This window comes from Lolium rigidum, chromosome 4 (assembly GCF_022539505.1).
Source record: "Lolium rigidum isolate FL_2022 chromosome 4, APGP_CSIRO_Lrig_0.1, whole genome shotgun sequence".
NCBI classification, from domain to species: domain Eukaryota; kingdom Viridiplantae; phylum Streptophyta; class Magnoliopsida; order Poales; family Poaceae; genus Lolium; species Lolium rigidum.
The window spans coordinates 28840488-28860150 of NC_061511.1; positions in this window are offsets into that span (position 1 = coordinate 28840488).

Genomic DNA, 19663 nt, shown 5'->3' on the forward strand with positions numbered 1-19663 from the left:
AAATGTGAAAGCTCCCTATTAGTAGAGTTAATGCGGAACGAGGCTCACAGTACATGGGTTCAGTCTGAATTTTTTGTTACACTTGTAGTTGCAATTCATTTCTAGTATCCCATTATCATGAATACATAGATGTGATGGAGGGTTTTAGTTGCCTGGTCTTTTTAAGTTAGCTTCGGATGGTTATTTTTAGAGAATTTTAGCCTGAATTCATAATTTCCTATTACGCTCACTTGACTGGACCCATGTGTGTGATCTGCAGCACTACATACAGCACTACAGACATGAACCCAGACATGATGGAACGAGGTGCAAAGGCTTGCCCAGTTGCACTGGGCTTTCCCTTTGATGTAGGTTTCCTCATTTCCCTTCATTTTCAGTAATGGGATAACAGGACTTCCCTTTGCTAACTTATTCTGAATTTCTTTCCTCACAGGAATCAAGCTGAACATGCATTTTCCTAACTTGTTACAGTGTTGGGTACTAGGCTGTGATAAGGGAAGCCAGAGATCAGAAAACATGTTGGCCTTGCAAGTAAACAGATACCCCAGTAGTTGATTATCAGTTGCCTTCTTCCTAGGTTCTTTTCTCTATACAATATTATCATGATCATGTGGCAAACATAGCTACAGAAACATAAACTTGGCGGCTTTTTATCAGTCTTCCACAAAACATTGTAGGCTTGTTTTGAACCATTCTTATACTGACAGGAATAGCCACGGAAACCGAGAGGTGGCAGCAGCATAGAAGGATGGTGACATAATAGCATCTCTTTCTGCAGTTCTACATTGTTTTTATACATTGTTTTGTTTACAGCACTACCTACTTGCTCATGTACAACAGGAAGTTTTATTTGGCCATCCTGGGGTACTATGCTGTTAGAGGGACAAGCAGGAAAGATGCCAAGGAATGCGCTGGTATATGTTCTCCGCTCGTGATTTTTTTTTTCTATTCAGTCACCACCTATTGTTTCATAGGTTCATGTCTATTTTTAATCGATCAAGATCATGTGGAAAACATAGCTACAGAAATATGGCAAAGATTGTTAAATCAGTGTGCACCGAGCAAAGTAGTTTTACTTCATACTAGCATAGGTTGTTTCAATCCATGGCATCATGGTGATTTCTTTCTCATGACATAGCCTAATTTTCAACCTGATGGTGTACATATATGAGAATAAACATGCTTGGACATAGGGGATGCCCCCATGCAAGTATAGATGTGGTGGTTATCACTTCTTGCTAAAACCATTGTGCTTTTACTTCGCAGGTCAGCACAATCTATTGGGAGAGATACATGATTGTTCAAGAGACAAGCAGTTTATGTAATGTAGTAGGCCGGAGAGGGAGAAGTGATCACTTGGCTGTCCCGAGAGTGTACGAGGTTTGTATGTTTTGCCAACTTCTTTTGCGTTCTTCTCATTCCCCTCCATGGATGTGGATTTATTTCCTCGATCTCCTCCCCCCCCCCCACTTTTTCCATCTCTGATTTCCTGCGTGTTTCTCCTGTGCCGCTCGAACCAGACCACTTTGCGGGCGGAGGAAGAAGAAGAGAGCGATGGTCACGTGGCTACTGCTGGCAGGCCAGACCTCCTCGGGCTAACTATGGGAGGCCCATGTACCTGTCTCATGTGTAATGATCGGTCAATGTAATGTTTCCTTGTGTGATGAAAAAAACCAGAAAAAAATCGGACTGAACGGACTTAATTTTATAACAAACTGACCATAATGAATTTCTTGTAAGGGGAATCGGGAGATTGAGAACAATGAATGAAGTGGGGAATGGTTCTAAAAATCTGACTTGAAGCAAATTGCATTTTCAGCTAGCTGATGATTAGACACTCCCACCTTTTCTAAATTTCAGCTAGCTGATTTCTCATTTGGTCATCGGTTACATTTTTGCGCCGTCCGATCCGGCAATCCAGCGCAATCTTGGCGCGGGCTGAGTATTTGATCGTTTCAGCGTGACCGGTTTGGTCAGTGCCCCGTTTCAGCGTGAGCGGATTAGCCTCGGTGCTTTAACGGTGGGTCGGGGCCCTTCTTCCCGGAGCTTCGCCGGTAAGTGGAGGCCGGCAGTTGTGCCGCCTCCCTCTCTGTTCTTTCCCCTTATTCCTTATCTGTTACTGGTTCATCTCGGGATGATCCGATCTAGGGTTAGGATTTACAAACTAAAGCTCTCTGTTTTCGATTCTATCCCGTATGGTTTCTACCTCAACTAGATCAACAAACTAGACATGCTCTGATACCATTGTTAGACTTCTAGGACCTCTAGTTGTTGCATCTAGTGAGTAATTGCATCTAGCCTAACCGGGATGAAACTAGAGGGGAAAACAATTAGGTTCATACCGTCGGTCTTCGTCGACGAGGAGCTCGCCATGGCGGCGACAGAGGGGCGGCGGTGATGTCGGTGGAGCTTCCCGCCGCTACAGCGCCTCACCAGATCGGGTGGCTTAGGGTTTGTGTGTTGGTGGGGAGGACGGCAGCGGACGAACCTTGGCGTCCGTGCCCCGGCCCCCACCTCTTTTATATGTGGCGCTGGCGACAGGGGCCCACCAACCAGACGTGGTTGGGCGCCCCCGATCAGGGCGCGAGATAGGGTCGTACGACCGTTGGGTCGTACGTGGAGATCAAACTAACACTTCGGACTCTCTTCAAGCCCAAGGTGAGCAGGTATGTCTTGCTTCGATAAAGCAGCCTGCAAGTTCATATACATTTATCCACGATGTAAACTTCCACTTTCCATACTTGTAACTTGTAACAGTTAACCCAAACTGAAATGCATGTATCCATGATGAATAAGAAACAGATTTACACCTTTAAGATGCTTGATTGATATAGCATGCTGCTAGTGCCAATGCTTTTGGTTCAGATGAGTAGCACCAACTTAAGCAAATTGGACAAGTCAGGTTGTACTCTTACTTGATAGTTTCAGAAAATGGCCGTAGTCATTACTGGCTGCATCCCTGCCAAGTCATTTTCTGTAATTTCCTGTCATGTTCTGTCCATTAGAAGCTCCCTGGAAATGCAAGTGTGTAATACAGTTAGGTCTAGCTTAAAGGCACAATCAGGTAAAGACTTTGTATAACAATAGCAGTCACGAACTTAGTTAAAACTAGTCAGTGTAGTGATCTAGTTGACTTACCTTGTGCTTATTTAACAGAAGAGCTCAACTACACACCTTCAAGAGAGATGCCTGATGTGAATTTATAAAGCAGTACAAGGAAAACAAAGATATATACTCCCATGTTAAAGCAGTACATTTCAACAACCTCCCATGTTTTAACAACTCTACAGAAAGTGTTGAATGGTTAATAAGCCAACCTAATCCAAATTTGAACAGAATATATGCAGACTTGAGAATCTAGTTAAATAACTACGCAAAAAAAGAATCTAGTTAAATAATAAAGCAACAATATATGCAGCCTGGAGCACTCCCATAGTTAATTAATAAGGCTACATATTTTACATCTACTAGAAACTGGGAGCTTCACCGCAAGCTTAGGAGAGCACATGAATAGTATAGCATTGGATTGCACGCTCAAAACCTGCAGATGGTGACTCATTACGTGGCAAATGAACTTACATGGCAAGCACACTTCAGGTACTAAGGACATCCGTGCAAGAAATATTTATAGGATAACATACCCATAAGAGTATGTTTGGTTTGGGTTTTATACTGGGAGCGATGTTTTGGAACATGGGAGCATATGCTCCCTATATTTTGAAATGCATCTTACATATATTTTAAATTTAAAAAAAATTGAAACAAAAAATTTGCACGTACATCTTCATGTGCTACGCACCCGGGAGCCGAATTGAATTTCCGTTTTATACTTCTACTTCCAATTATATCATAAGAGTATGTTCTGTTCAAGTTTCCTACTTCTACTTCTGAATTGTTCTCTTGCAGAATCATACTTTTCAACAATAATAGAAATTGAGATCCAAAACTTTTGTGAAACTATAAAAATCAGATTGTTCAACAGCTAGAAGCACAGTCATGAATTACCTGACAACCCATGGTCAAGGCCTAGCTAAGAGTCCCAAAATCAGATATTTTATTCTTATGGTGGAGCTGTTGGTGTGTCGTGATGCAGTGTTCCTAGCTCGGACGAAGGGGTGGTCTCATGTCATCCTTGAGACATACTGTCAGCTGATTGTCAATTTTTGGAAGGATGGGAAGTGGCAGCGATCGGACTCAGCAGCGATCCTGCGGGAGATGAAGGCTACTATCTCCGCTTTTCAGGGTTTTAGGTTCGAGTTTGTGCGGAGAGATGCTAATAAAGCAGCACATGTTTGTGCTCGCTCCGCTCTCTTGCTAGAGTCTTATGTTACTAGTTTTGAACTTATCCCTGATTTTCTGATTGAGCTTGTTCAATCAGATATTTTATCGTCATTTGAATAAAAGCCGGGCAGCGAATTTTTTTTAAAAAAAAACCGGTCGCGCTGAAATACTCAGCACGCGCCAAGATTGCGCTGGATTGCCGGATCGGACGCGCAGAAATGTAACCGATGACCAAATGAGAAATCAGCTAGCTGAAATTTAGAAAAGGTGATCATTATGCAATAATGGAAAGAGGTAGCCCGTTTTGAGAAAACATAATCGCCAGCGTTTGCGTCCGCAATTTTGGTTGTGTACCGCGTAAGTCGGTAGTTTCGTGCGCAAGCGTAAGCCCTGGAGTCATTTATCCCTTGGTTTCTTGCATTTCAAATAAAGATAGGAGGAGAAAAAACCGGAGTTTCGGATCCGTGCGAGACGTACTAAGATAAATCTGCTGCGCATATCATGGATGCAACTTGCGCATTACCGTCGGAGGATCATCAGGTCAGATTTTCGTGATGGCGGCTTTGAAAAGTGAGGACCCGTCTGCATGGTCGGACTTGCCGCCGGAGCTGCTGGGCACCGTCCTCCGCTCCCTGCCGTCCCTCGCTGACCGCGTCCGCCTCCGCGCAGTCTGCCGCCGGTGGCGCAACAGCGCCATCGTGTTCCCTCCGTCGCACCTTCACCTCCCCTGGCTCGCCTTCATCGACGGCACCCTCCTGGATGTCGTCAACAATGCCGTGCACCGCGTGCGCATACCCGACGACGCCGTCTGCTACAGCGCCGGCGAGAACACGTTCTTCCTCGTGCACGACGACGGCCGGTGCTCCCTGGTGGACTTGTTCTACGGCGGCACGGCAACCCCTCTCCCCGAGCTAGCCGCACTCCTCCGCGCTTCTAAAGTGGACCCGCGCTACGAGCTGCTGCAGCCAGTCCACAAGGTCGTGGTGTCCACGTCCTCGGCAGAGCTGGAAGAAGATTGCCGCCTCGTCGCGGTCATAATCCGCGGCGGCAATGTCATCATCTCCACCTGCCGGCCGGCGGGGGAGACCAACGCATGCCTGGCGCTGGATAACTACTTCAATTTCTCCATCGCCGACATCATGTTTTTCCAAGGGAGGATGTACGCCCTGGCCAAAGTCCACGAGGCGCTACACGCCCTCGACCTCAACAAAGGCCGCATCGACCAGCTGCCAGCGCTGCGACCCCCTGGTATCGAGGTCATACCCGGAGCGGCATCGGCCGAATTCGAGATGATTCAGGAGCCTCATCTTCAGGAAGATCCATGGCCGTATGGTCACGAGGTTGCCAGGCGGTATCTAGTTGAATCCAATGGCAAGCTGCTCATGATCAGGCGGTGGACCCGCAAATCTCTGGTGAGCTTTAGTTACTATGAGATGACTGAATTCCATGACGCCGACGGATACGACCTCGACCGGACTCGCCGATTCGAGGTCTTCGAGATTGGCCACGGCCAATGGAACAGCCGGCGCCGGTGGCACAAGGTCCAGAGCCTGCACGGACAGGCGCTCTTCGTGTCATCGCCATGCTCCAAGGCTGCACCTGCAGCAGACCATGGAGCTCAACAAGACTGCATCTATTTCTCCCACCAGTTCTATCGGAAGAAGATGGACGACCCCCTTGGTGACTCCGGGGTCTACAGCATGAGAGACGGGACGATCACGCGGACCTTGCTGCCCGAGCCCGCGGCGGTGTCTGCGTCGCTGCCATGGCGCCTGCGGTTCCCTACATGGGTTTTCCCTGTTGAAGCATAATTCGGTTTCAGCTGCCTACTGGTTGGTTCTCGATCGGTTCCTAGTGCCAAGAGACCCAAAGGGGTCCAATAATAAGATGGTAAAGAAACTAATACGTACTACGAAAATTCAATTCGGCTCCCGGGTGCACATGCTCCCTCTACCAACAAAACATATTTCAAAGTGTGGAAAATTTTTGAAAAAAAATTCTACATGTACATCTCCATAATATATATGTGTGCGTCAAGTTGCACGAAAAAATAATATTTTTTGTGACCTATGTAAAAAAGAGAAAACTTATCCTATGAAAAGCATTGTTTTAAGCACTGAATTTTGTCTTTTCTTCACACGTTACATGATAAGTTTATTTTTTATGAAACGACTTTGCAAGCGCGTAGCACATGAATATGTACATGCAAATTTTTGTTTCATTTTTTTTGAAATTTAAAATATGTGTAAGATGCATTTTAAAATAAAGGGAGCATATGCTCCCATGTTCCAAAACACCACTCCCCTACGTACGAGTACTACTTTCTGCATTCTTTTTTTTAGATAGAGCTCTTATAAGAGCACATCCACAACGCTAGATTCTAATCTGAACGGTTAGGTGAAAAAATAAAGTGCCATAAAATTGGACGGCGTCCTTCACTACATCACGGTCAAATATTAGGGGCATTTCAAAATGCCACAGATTAGGAACAAAGTGCCGCTAATTAGCTACTGGGGCATTTTTTAAAGTGCCACCTTTACCTGCGTCTCTAAAGGTATTTGGGGCACTACCTTGAGGCACTTCTCAAAGTACCACTAAAACGAATTAGAGGCATTTTAACAAGTGCCTCAAAAGCTAATTAGGGGCACTCCTCAAAGTGCCACTAAATTCAATAAAGGGCACTATGACAAATGCCCCAAATGCCATTTAGAGGCACTTTGACAAGTGCCACTAAAGCCAATTAGGGGCACTTCTCAACGTGCCACTAAATGCAATTAGGGGCACTTTGACAAGTGTCACTAAAGCCAATTAGAGGCAATCTGAGAAAGGAACCCAATATATAGAATACATGCACAAAATCTGAAATTACCATTCCACATATCACAACATCAAGGCATCAAGACATTATGCTCCCTCCGTCCGAAAATAACCTTCCCCAGACTAGTATTGCACATTTTTTTGCAGAAAAGGGCACATAAATTATATTTTTCTACGACTTAGCCTTCAATTCAAAATTCAAAACAACATGTCGTCTACCTCCGTCATCCGGCTCCGCCCACAATCAATCGAAGCAAGCCTGGCACGGACGGGCAGCTCCGCGTGCACACACAGCTCAGCGTGCTCACTGTCAGAGGGCTGCAGCCGGCTGGCCTGCTCCCCTCGCATAGAGCTCCACGGGCCCCCTCTCAACCTGTGTCACGCCGCCGTCTGCCCTGGCCTGCTCCGCTTGTGCCGCAGCACATCAACGACTGCGAGCTCGACCTCGTCTGCTTTGGACTCTCTTCAAGCCCAAGGTGAGCAGGCCAATAAAAACCAGATTGCAATACCTTTGCGGCTGTACGGTCTCCTGCGTGGTGTCCTCCATAGTGACTATCATGAAAATCCTTTATAATATTCTGCTACTCAAACTCAGGCACACAACGTCTAATAATACCATCTACAGTTTTCTTATAAAAAAATAGATCATCCTAGAAATAGTGTCTAAGATCATAGAAGAATTTCTTTCTTTGTTGATAAGTGAAGTAAGGTGGTATAACGTTTCCAACAATGAAATTAACATAATGAGTGAACCATGGGGAAGCCGTTCTAGCACTAGATATATTAATGTTTGCAAGTTATTCATTAGCAAAGCTATCATTAATAGGAGTGAGATCTACCGGAATGTTTTCCATTCTAGATAAATGATCAACTACTGAATTACCCTCACCTTTTTGTCAACAATGTGTAAGTTAAATTCTTGAAGCAAGAGAACCCATCTAAGAAGTCTAGGCTTACCATATTTCTTGTTTGTAAGGTATTTAATAGCAAAATGATCAGCGGAAATTCGTCTTGGCTCCCTGGAGCATTTGCTCCCGGATTTTTGGGGAGCAAATTTTGTTTTTCAAAACTTTTCAAAAAATTCCAAAAAAAATCATGCACATACCTGACCATGGCACGCACCACCTTGTGAAATTTCGCTGCGAAATGTCATCGTATGCGTCCTGGGCAAAAATGACAAATTTCCAGATCTGAGATTCAAATTTTTGGATCTCATTTCATGTCAGAAATTTGTCATTTTTGTCCAGGGCGCATATGATGACATTTTGCAACAACATTTTACACGTTGGTGCGTGCCATGGTCAGGTACGTGCATGTTTTATTTCAGAATTTTCTGATAAGTTTTCGATTTTTTCTAATTTTTTGAAAAAACCGGGAGCAAATGCTCCCGGGAGCCAAATCGCCACTCCCAATGATCAGAGCGTACTATGACTTTAGAGTCTACAATGTAAGGTCTAAACTTATCACATGCAAAGATAACAGCTAGGAATTCTTTTTCAGTAGTAGCATAATTTCTTTGAGCGATATCAAGAGTTTTAGTAGCATAGTATATGACATTTAGTTTCTTATCAACCCTTTGGCCTAAAACATTACCTACATCATAGTCACTAGCATCACACATGATTTTAAATAGCAAATTCTAATTAGTAGGTTGAATTATAGGAGCAATTATCAAAGCATTCTTTAATACATTAAAAGATGGTACACAATAATCATTAAAAGAGAATGGAGCATCCTTTTATAAAAGATTAGTTAGAGGCTTTGATATTTTCGGTAAGTCTTTGATAAATCTTCTATAAAAACCAGCATGCACGCCTACGAAAACTTCTTATAACTTTAATATTCCGCGGGTATGGTAGCTCGTCTATGGCTTCTATCTTTGCGCGGTCCAATTCAATGCCTCTTCTCTAAACCCCGTGTCCAAGGACTACACCTTCTGTTACCATAAAATGGCACTTTTTCCAATTTAGGACTAAGTGTTGGTCCTCACACCGCTGCAGAATTTTGTTAAGATTGAACATGCAATTATTGAAAGAAGTACCATACACAGAAAAATCATCCATGAACACTTCCATAATTTTCTCAATATAATCAGCAAATATAGCATTCATGCATCTTTGAAAAGTAGGAGGAGAATTGACAAACCAAATGGCATCGTCCTTCTATAAGCAAAAGTACCAAAGGGACAAGTAAAGGTAGTCTTTTCTTGATCATCTTTATGCACTGGAATTTGAGAGAAACCAGAATAACCATGTAGATAGGAAAAATGTGAGTGTTTAGATAATCTTTCTACCATTTGATCAATAAATGGCAAAGGATTGTGATCTTTACGAATAGCTTTGTTTAGCTTTCTAAAATCAATGCACATTCTATAACCAGTAACAGTACGTTGGGCTACAAGTTTATTTTCATCATTTGGTACCACAATGATTCCATCCTTTTTAGGCACACAATGAACAAGACTTTCCCATTTACTATCATCTATGGGATAAATAATACGTGCCTCGGTGAGTTTGATTACCTCTTTCCTTACTACTTCTTTCAATTCGAATGAAGACGGCGTTGATAATCAACAAAGGGCCTTGCATCTTCTTCCAAGTTAATTGTATGCATGCATAAAGTGGGACTTATACCTTTCAAATCATCGAGTGAATAGCCAATAGCTGGCCTATGAGTATGTAGCTCTTCAAGTAATTTTGTTTCTTTTTCTCCTGAAAGGTTATCACTAATAATAATAGGATATATTTTCTTCTCATCAAGGAATGCATATTTCATATCTTCAGGGAAATGTTTAGTTGAAAACTAGGATCCTCTTTTGGTGGGGATGATTCTCCTAGATTATTAGGTGGAATATACAATTGTAGTTATGGCGGTTGTTGAGCTAATATTTGCTCTAATGCTTCTCTTTCTTCATTACTAAATGGATCCTCCTGATTAAGTACATGTCGTTCCACCGCGTCCGATAAAGCGACTGCCACAGAGGCAAGAATTTCCACTATATCTTTTGGAATTTTTTCTTTTTCTAAATGCCTATCGGTAAACTTTGAAAAGTTAAATTCTAATATTTCACCAGCACATTTAATGAATACTTTCTCTTTCGGTAAAGTAATTTCAGCACCCACGGTATGTAAGAATGGTCTACCAAATATGATAGGACAAAATGAATCTTGGGAGCAACCAAGTACAATAAATTATGCGGGGTATTTAATCTTTCCTAATAATACTTCAACATCTCTAACCATACCGGAGGACAAATATACTCTTTATTAGCAAGTTGAATATGTATACATGTCTCTTCCATGTGTATGGGATCAATGTCAGGATTGATTTAGTGAATATGGTATCACACTTATACTTGCTCCAATATCACAAAGACAATGATAGCATGAAGTTCTAATAGCACATGCTATAAGTGGTTTACCAACTTTAGTGGTGTTACCTTGAATTACCTTTGTGGAATCTTCACATAAATAGATATCGCAAGGAGTTTCTTCATTTAGTTCCTTTATGGCCGAAATTTGATGCTTAACCTCAATTTGTTTATATGGTTCATGACATCTTCTAGCACTCTTGTTTGCAATAGTTGTGAGTAAATTTTCCATCACTCTGCTTAGATATGGAGGAGTTTCAACATATTCTTCTATTTTGACAGATGATATTTGATTAACCCGTTTCACAACTTTAGGAACAACAGAGAATAAATAACAGGCTCAACATATGCATCAAATATTTTTTTAGGAACATTCAAATGGTAAGCAAAAGATTCAGTAACTTCTACCAAAACATGAGGATTAAGGTCAAACATGTTGCTTAGCTCTTTAAACAATATAGTAGTATAGAAGTTATCTACTCATGAATATTCATATTCAACACGGGGTTTGTTACCTTTATCAAGATCTGAAGCATCAGTATTATTAGCAATACTGTACAATAAGTCTTTTTCTTCTTTTTGAGTTCTATTAGTAAAACTTCCTTCAGATGAATTATCCAGAAAGTGCCAATGATGTTAGGGTAGCCTCACATAGAAATTGACCAATATAATACTCTCAGGAATACTATAACAATGATTCTTACGGATGTTTTCATTAAGCCTCCCCAAGCTTGAGCAATACTTTCTTCAACATGAGGCCAAAAACTATAAATATGACAACGATCAACATAAGCTTCTTTAGGAGTATATTATTTGAGATAGAAAGTCTTCCTTATGCATTCCCAATCAAGACGGTATTTATCATCCAGAGATCTAACTCATATGTGAGCATTACTAGAAAAAGTTAGATATAACAATTCATTTTCACTTCATCATGATGAATACCAGATCTTCAATAGTGTTTAAATAAAGAACATAGATCTTCAATAGTGTGTAAATGCCCATAGCACTTTGGCTTTTATCCCCTGAAAAAGTTAGTTTCATAGCCCCTTTGGCAATACCAATATAGATTAACAGACGGCGGAACTGGCACGCGCAGCGAACTACCGGAGAGAAATAGGGGAAGAAGCTAGAGACGTACACCGGCCACAGACGGCGAGAGTTCTTCTCGCCTCCACGATCTGTCGCTATGCTCGCCATGTGTGATCTTTCTCCCTCATCTCACTCACTCGCTCGCTCGCTCTCTCTCTCTCTCTTCCCGTGACAACATCTTAGACATTGGAAGTAACATTGGTACTAACATCACACACTCCAAGATGTTTTAGTGACATTGCATGACAATAAGTGAAGAAATAGAGTGATGTGGTAACTAGCTATGTTATCATAACATCACAACATCACACAATCCAAGACAAGATGAGTCAACGTAATAAATGACACAATGTATGAAACCACATACAAGTTACTACCACTATGAAATTTGTAAAATAGAGTAGTAATTTGTACTACTACTAGTTGAATGCCCGTGCTTCGCCACGGTTTAACAAATTTGTCTAAATTATCCAAATTTATCCAATTAGTCAAATTTATATGTATGGAACCCTAGCCGCCACCCTCCCCATCTCCCCTCCCGCCGCCGTCGGATCCTAGTGGAGCGAAGACCGTGCGGGGGAATGATGGTGGCAGTAGAATGTCCCTCCATCATAGCTACGAGGTGTGGCTTCGGTGGAGGATCTTGAGCGGGCGCCTCGGGACGGCGTGTGTGTGGCCATGGCACCGGTCACGCAGAGATGTGGCCTCCTCCACCTTCCACGGTGAGGGGGAGACGGTTGTACAGCTGCTGAAGCGGGTGTGTATGCCACCATCGACGACAACGCTCGTGGGTGTCGTATTTCTCATAGGAAGTTATGGTGGGGTGGCTCTCTCTACATTATTTCCGTGGAAACCTCAGATCTAGGGGAGAACATGCCATCTACCATCGTCGGCGGCATGGTGCAGTGGGGTCTCGATCATGAATGTGGGATGATGGACGCGCACAGGGCGGTGGCGCCATCCGGCGTCATGGCGGCGTCGAGGGCACCCCTGGAAAGGTCAATGCATTGATCCCTCTTGGATATGGGTTCACGGAAGACGGAGGTAGCGACCTCTACGGTGTGTACGTTGGTGCATGCCGAGGGTTTGCTAGACCGGTTGTGCTTCTTACTCGCCAATAGGTGGTTTGGTGAGGATTTTCGGTTTTTAGATGATGTGCATTGGTGTGATATCGAGCACATGGCCCTGTTCATGATTACCCCCTTCATCGGTAGGTGTAGCGATGTTGATAGGATGGTGGCTTCGATTTGATCTTTGTATCTCTCTCTTAAGTCTTTGTTCAATAATATAATAAAAATATATGTGCATCATTTGTATGCAGAAGCTCGGGAAAATCCTCCATTTCGAAAAAATCAATTATTATTGTGTTCAATGCATAGCTTTATGGTGGACCATCGAAAATGAAAATGCATGCCTGTTAATAGCCCAGACATGTTATAGCTCGATAGTTCATATGCCCAGTTGTAGCACAAGAATTCCTATAACAGATGAAAACGGTAGTTCATTTAACGGACGAAAATGCCCGATAGTTCATATAACATATGAGAACACATGCCTCTTATTGCCCGACAGAGAGCGTCAATATGGCCAACGAGTTATCCCCGTGAAGGTCACGGGTTCAACGAATTCCTGCCTCGTCGACCGGAGGAGCACCGGGGCAAGTGGCTTCAACTCCGGCGCATTGCTCCTCTCCGTCGGCAAGAGCTCCAAGAGCGGAACATGCGCAGGTAGTGTCCATTCAGAACCATGTAACTTGAGTCCACGGGAAGTTCCACACCTTGCATGCGTTCACCGAATTCATGCTCCTCCACTTAGAGGAGCACCTCCTAGGGTGGGTGGCTACAAAGGAAGACGTGGCGTGGTTGCCGATGTCACGTGAGCTGGCAAGCAAAATCAGTTCTTCTCCATGCCCGCACCAGGCCTCCTCCTCCGCCAAGCTGCTCGACCCCAACTGCCTCTCCATCTAGAACGATGGCCTTCTATAACGTCGCGGCAGTGCAGTCATGGACGCAGGTCAAGGACGCGAGGACGCAAGCACAACAGCGACCCACATCGTGGATTGTTATTGTTTTGCTACTTTGTTGAGAGTTGTTAGCTTGACTCAGCAGCGCCGGGGCCGGCGCATATACTCAGGAAGGTTAAACTATTGTTGAGATAAGATAATTTTGTTACCCAAGTGTGTTAGTTAGTGAAGATAAGGTTTGTTAGTTCCACCGATAGTGACATTTAGTATGTAAATTGTGATAAGTGTGGCATCATGAAAAGCATGATATTGCATGTTTCACCTTAATAGTAAAGATTAGTAGTTCATCTGCAACACTTCAAGTGAAAAATATACCAAGCAACATTTTAAGTGTTATTACATATTGATAATCTTCCAAATTTATTAGCTTATCACTGAAGTTTAATCTTGAAAATACCATACGACGAGTAAACCCACGGTGCATTGTCTTTATCCTTATTAGATGAATCGGATCGGTGGTAACCTGCGGTCATTGGTCTTCAAAATCAATGTATGAATCAAATCAAGCTGGAAACAGAATATGTAGAACCATCATCTATTAGATTGGTGTGTGAAATATCTGGTTTAACTTTTGTCTATGATATAATGATGTAGAAACATTCTTCGGTTTCAGATTTACCTTTAATAGTAAAGATTGTCGACAAACACATTTACTGAATGCAACATTAAATTAGGGGGCATGTTTCGTAAGACATGGATCCACCTATTAGCCAAACTGCATGGAGCCTAGGTTACTTTTCATGTGTGTTGCATAATTAGTTTTCTACGACAACAGTCAAAATTTTCATTGCTAATGTTATGTAGCTTATGTTTTTGTAGACCATGTTGTATCTGACTATCTAACCAAATATGTACCAGAATAGAATTGGTAATAAATCTGCACCGAAGATAAAAGTAAAAAAGTTGGCATGATTTACCCGTACCATGAAGATGTTTCTGCATAAAAAGAGCAGCAGCTAGAAACAATTAACATCATATGAATTACCTCCACTTTCAAATGCACATGTATTATGATTTCCCCTTACCATGAAGATGTCTCGTGGGATTTTATACTTGTGTACTTGAGAGGCTTAATGATCTGATGAATGGAAAGCTGATAAAAGGCTCTTGCTGCCAGAAAGTAGTGCTCTTTGCTGACTATATTGTTCACATAGTTTAATGCGGCAATGTGTTAAATTGATAATGTAAAGAACCTAGCCACGCCGCTAGCTGCACCTGGAGAAAGAAGATGGGTACGCGAGCTCCTCCTCGGCTACCATCACCACATGCCCATGCATCATGCATCCCGGCCGGCTATCCATGGCCATGGCCTCCCAAGATGCTGAGTACGATGGCGTCGGAAGGAGACCATGAGTACGTGAACGTCGTGTCAGCTGGTCTCGTCCTATCGTCCAGAACCGGCGGCGGCGGAATAAACGAGAAGATTTTCTCCCGAGTCCGGACTGCCAGCACGATTGCACGGATTGGTGATTCAGTTACGAGAAACCTCAAATTGATACCAACGCGTACAGTGGGAAAGGTTATCTCTTATCTGTATCTAGCGAGTTTTAAGGATCTCAACCGTCCACAGCGGATGGAGCCCGTGGGAGGAGGCCGTGGCAGGGCGAGGAGGCTTGGGCGTGGGCGGCTGAGCCCTGGGCGGCGCGATAGGCGTCGGTGTGGGTGAGGATTTGACGTGATTTGCGGTTAGTTTCGCGTTTACGAGAGGTATACGCGGTTGCTGTTAATTAGTTGCTGAATTTTGGGGATAAGAAGCGGGGTGGCATTTTCAGGATAAAGATGTGGGGGTATTATTGTTGCGTTTTCTTTGTTCCACGCGCAGGATAAAGACGTGGGGGGTATTATTGTCCATCCTAAAAATGTGACACCAGGCATTCACCAGTTTACTCTTAATAGTAGAGATTACCTCCACTTTCAAATGCACATGTATTATGATTTCCCCTTACCATGAAGATGTCTCGTGGGATTTTATACTTGCGTACTTAAGAGGCTTAATGATCTGATGAATGGAAAGCTAATAAAAGGCTCTTGCTGCCAGAAAGTAGTGTTCTTTGCTGACTATATTTTTTACATAGTTTAATGCGGCAATGTGTTAAATTGATAATGTAAAGAACCTAGCCACGCCGCTGCAACTGCACCTGGAGAAAGAAGATGGGTACGCGAGCTCCTCCTCGGCTACCATCACCACATGCCCATGCATCATGCATCCCGGCCGGCTATCCATGGCCATGGCCTCCCAAGATGCTGAGTACGATGGCGTCGGAAGGAGACCATGAGTACGTGAACGTCGTGTCGACCTCGGTCTCGTCCTGTCGTCCAGAACCGGCGGCGGCGGAATAAACGAGAAGATTTTCTCCGGAGTCCGGACTGCCAGCACGATTGCACGGATTGGTGATTCAGTTACGAGAAACCTCAAATTGATACCACGCGTACAGTGGGAAAGGTTATCTCTTATCTGTATCTAGCGAGTTTTAAGGATCTCAACCGTCCACAGCGGATGGAGCCCGTGGGAGGAGGCCGTGGCAGGGCGAGGAGGCTTGGGCGCGGGCGACTGAGCCCTGGGCGGCGCAATGAGGGCGTCGGTGTGGGTGAGGATTTGACGTGATTTGCGGTTAGTTTCGCGTTTCTGAGAGGTATACGCGGTTGCTGTTAATTAGTTGCTGAATTTTGGGGATAAGAAGCGCGGTGGCGTTTTCAGGATAAAGATGTGGGGGTATTATTGTTGCGTTTTCTTTGTTCTGCGCAGGATAAAGATGTGGGGGGTATTATTGTCCATCCTAAAAATGTGACACTAGGCATTCACCAGTTTGCTCTTAATAGTAGAGATATGTTACTAGAGGGCGGACGAATGGCGCCCGGGCTTGGGTGATCCTGATATAGGAATACGTACTGCGCGACGCGCACTAGTAGAGAAACCCCCCTTTTGTACCGGTTTGAAAGGGCCTTTAGTACCGGTTTTGGAACCGGTACTAAAGATCCGGCACTAAAGGCCTCCATCCTTTAGTACCGGTTCCTTACGAACCGGTACTAAAGGTGCCCGCGGGGCTGGAGATCTTTTTTTTTATTTTTTTTCACAAAAAGGCTATTTCGTTTAATTTTTTTTATCCATTTTTTTCTAATTATTTTTCACTCCCTTTTTTTCATAATTTCTAATATTTCCGTTAGTCTCTAACTACACTTAATCTCTAGTCAATTACTTACCCTTGGTCAAACTTCCCGGTCGGTCACCCATCCTCACACTACTCCAACACTAGCACGCTTAACTTCGGGTTCCTTTCCGTCCCACTTCCAAGTGCTCGCGCGCATGTTGTTGATAGTAGTATCATATCAATCCTATTAACATGTTGGTCAATGTGACACTTTTTTATTATTTGTATTGCAAATAATTTCTTTAATAAACAAAAGTAATGATGTAATAATAATGTTGAATAAATAAATAAAATTAACTTTTTAATTTGTATTATTTTTATATATTTTTTAAACTTTTAATATTTTTTTGCCAAACTTTAAACCTGAAAATTTGAAAATCCTATAATTTGATAAAAGTAATAGTTATTCTGGGAATCAAAAAATCTTATAATTATTAATTTTAATTTTTAAAAAATAAAAAATAAAAAATATATAAAATTCTAAAGTTTTGGAAAAAACCTAAAATCTTCCTGCTTTCATATTTTGATTTGGAATTTTGAGAATCTAAAATTTGGCTAACCGGGTAAACCCCCTTTAGTACCGGTTCGTGACACGAACCGGTACTAAAGGGTACCTTTAGTACCGGTTCGTGTCACGAACCGGTACTAAAGGTCTATGCGAGTCGCAACCGAGTACTAATGCACCCTTTAGTACCGGTTCGTAAGGAAACCGGTACTAAAGGGTTGGACGAAAGACCCCTTTTTCTACTAGTGGCGGAGGCAGCGAATGATCATTAAATTTTGCATGGCACGGTGGGCCACGTGAGCAATCACGATGTATGTACACACGGATGGGGGGTATACGTTGGCCCTGCAAAACAAATGCCCGTCCAAGTCAGTGGAACAGTAGCAGGACCAGGCCTGGCACAGGAACAGGACACGATGTATGTACACACGGATGGGGGGTATACGTTGGCCCTGCTAAATATACTAGAATGCATGCTATATCTATCAAATTGTTTCTGCTTTAGCAAGGTGCGCATCAATGCATTGCAATGGCGTTAACTATGCATACAGATCCTGATAATAATTCATAGCCAAAGAAATGTGTGTTTCTATTTGCCTGGCAATAATACCAAAAAAATCGTTATATAAATAAATATATAATTCAGAAGGAGAATGCAGGCCAGAAAAAACTGTTATATCAAGTGGTGTGTTCCTTCACGAGAGAAGCACCTTAGCTAATCTAGGTAAGACTGAACTAATAACAAGGACTCTCACTATGTTGCTTCAGAAAGTGCATCTCTGAAAGGTTTTGGCTACTCACTAGCACTCGCATGCTTATATTAATTCTTAGCTGAACATCATGATTATTTTCTGCTCTCTTTCAGATAATTTCAAGAATATCCACGTCTCACAGATCAGTGCATATTCTCGAAAGGTTGACGCTTTTTCCTTGTGTATGATACAGTATTCAACAGGGATTAATCCAACCATTGTAAGGTAGCTGTGCATTGCCACTGAATAAAATCCAATCTATACAAGTATACAATCCAATTCAAATGGAGGAGTCCGACATTTTTGTGAATAAAACCAATTTATACAAGTATACAATCCAATTCGTGTGTTTATAGTAATGATTAGAACTAATTGTTATTGTCATCATCCACTTCTTGAAGAATCGGGCAAGCCGGCAAGGTGTCGATGAGTTCACTACGGTGAAACTATGATAGTTGTCTCATAGGGTTTGTTTGTGCAACTTTAAGAGACCAGATTATTATCGATGTATTTATGTTCACATTTGTTAGACCGTAGCAACACACAGGTATTTGTGCTAGTAAAACCCCTAAATCTTCAAGATTCTCCGGTGAAGATCAGTGCAGAATCGTCATGCCGGCGGCGCACATACGGCAGGGCCATCATCACCACGCGTGAGGAGGTCCGGCGTGGCGGATCGCACGAGCTGACTACGGCCCCGGCCAGCGAATACGGCTACACCACATATGATGACTACGATATCGACCATATCTCGACCACGGCTACATCACGCTCGGCTACCTCAACATCGAAATCAACAAAACGTCTACAGCAACTCAAGAACTCCAGTCAACAGCGTCCGCGTCATCACTTGCGTCCACGACACCCCCGTTGTGACTGCGGGAGGGAAGAGGAGGTACCAGAAGGAGAGGCCGGTGATGAGGAGGAGGAGAAGAGGATGGAAGCACGAGACTTCAAATCCAGTCCGCTTCACTCCCGCTACGACTGAGGGGGGATGTTAGATGTATTATATGTAGAGGTGTATACGTAAGACTAGGATTGATCATCTTGTACTACAAGTCTACCCCCTCCGCTTGTACCTCTATATATACCCCCAAAGGATCATGGAATACAACACACAATTCTAGGGTTCTACAAATTCAATACATGCATCGTATCTTTCGGCTAAAAAAAATTTCCCGTCTGCTTTGTAATAATTTTGCTCGCAACCCAATCCGCCAATTTGTTCTAATGATATCGGTTGTCTCTTTTTTTTTTTGACATAGATATTAGTTGTCCATCCTAGTCTCCCAAGTCCCAACACATGTCGGTGGAAGTGGAACAGGACCTGGTCGGGGTCTGCAACAGAAATCGCGTCCGCTGGTCCCAAACAGCCTAGCATCGGGCTGTTTCTTACGGCACATGTGGTTGGATTCTGCTACAGCGTGTACTTAGCGTACGTAGTCCACCATCGTATAGCAGACATGCGAGTGACGTCAGTCAGAAAAGCCAACGGCTCGATGCCACATGGATATAGAGATCACTCTAGCTCGGGCGTACTTACGAGTTTTCGTATGTTACTACCCATATTACTTTCCACTATGACTACTCTCATAGAGGAAAAGATGGGGAGGTAAATCAATTGAAAACCCGGCCCCGACAGAAAAAGAAAAAAAAGCGAACGTGGCACTGACC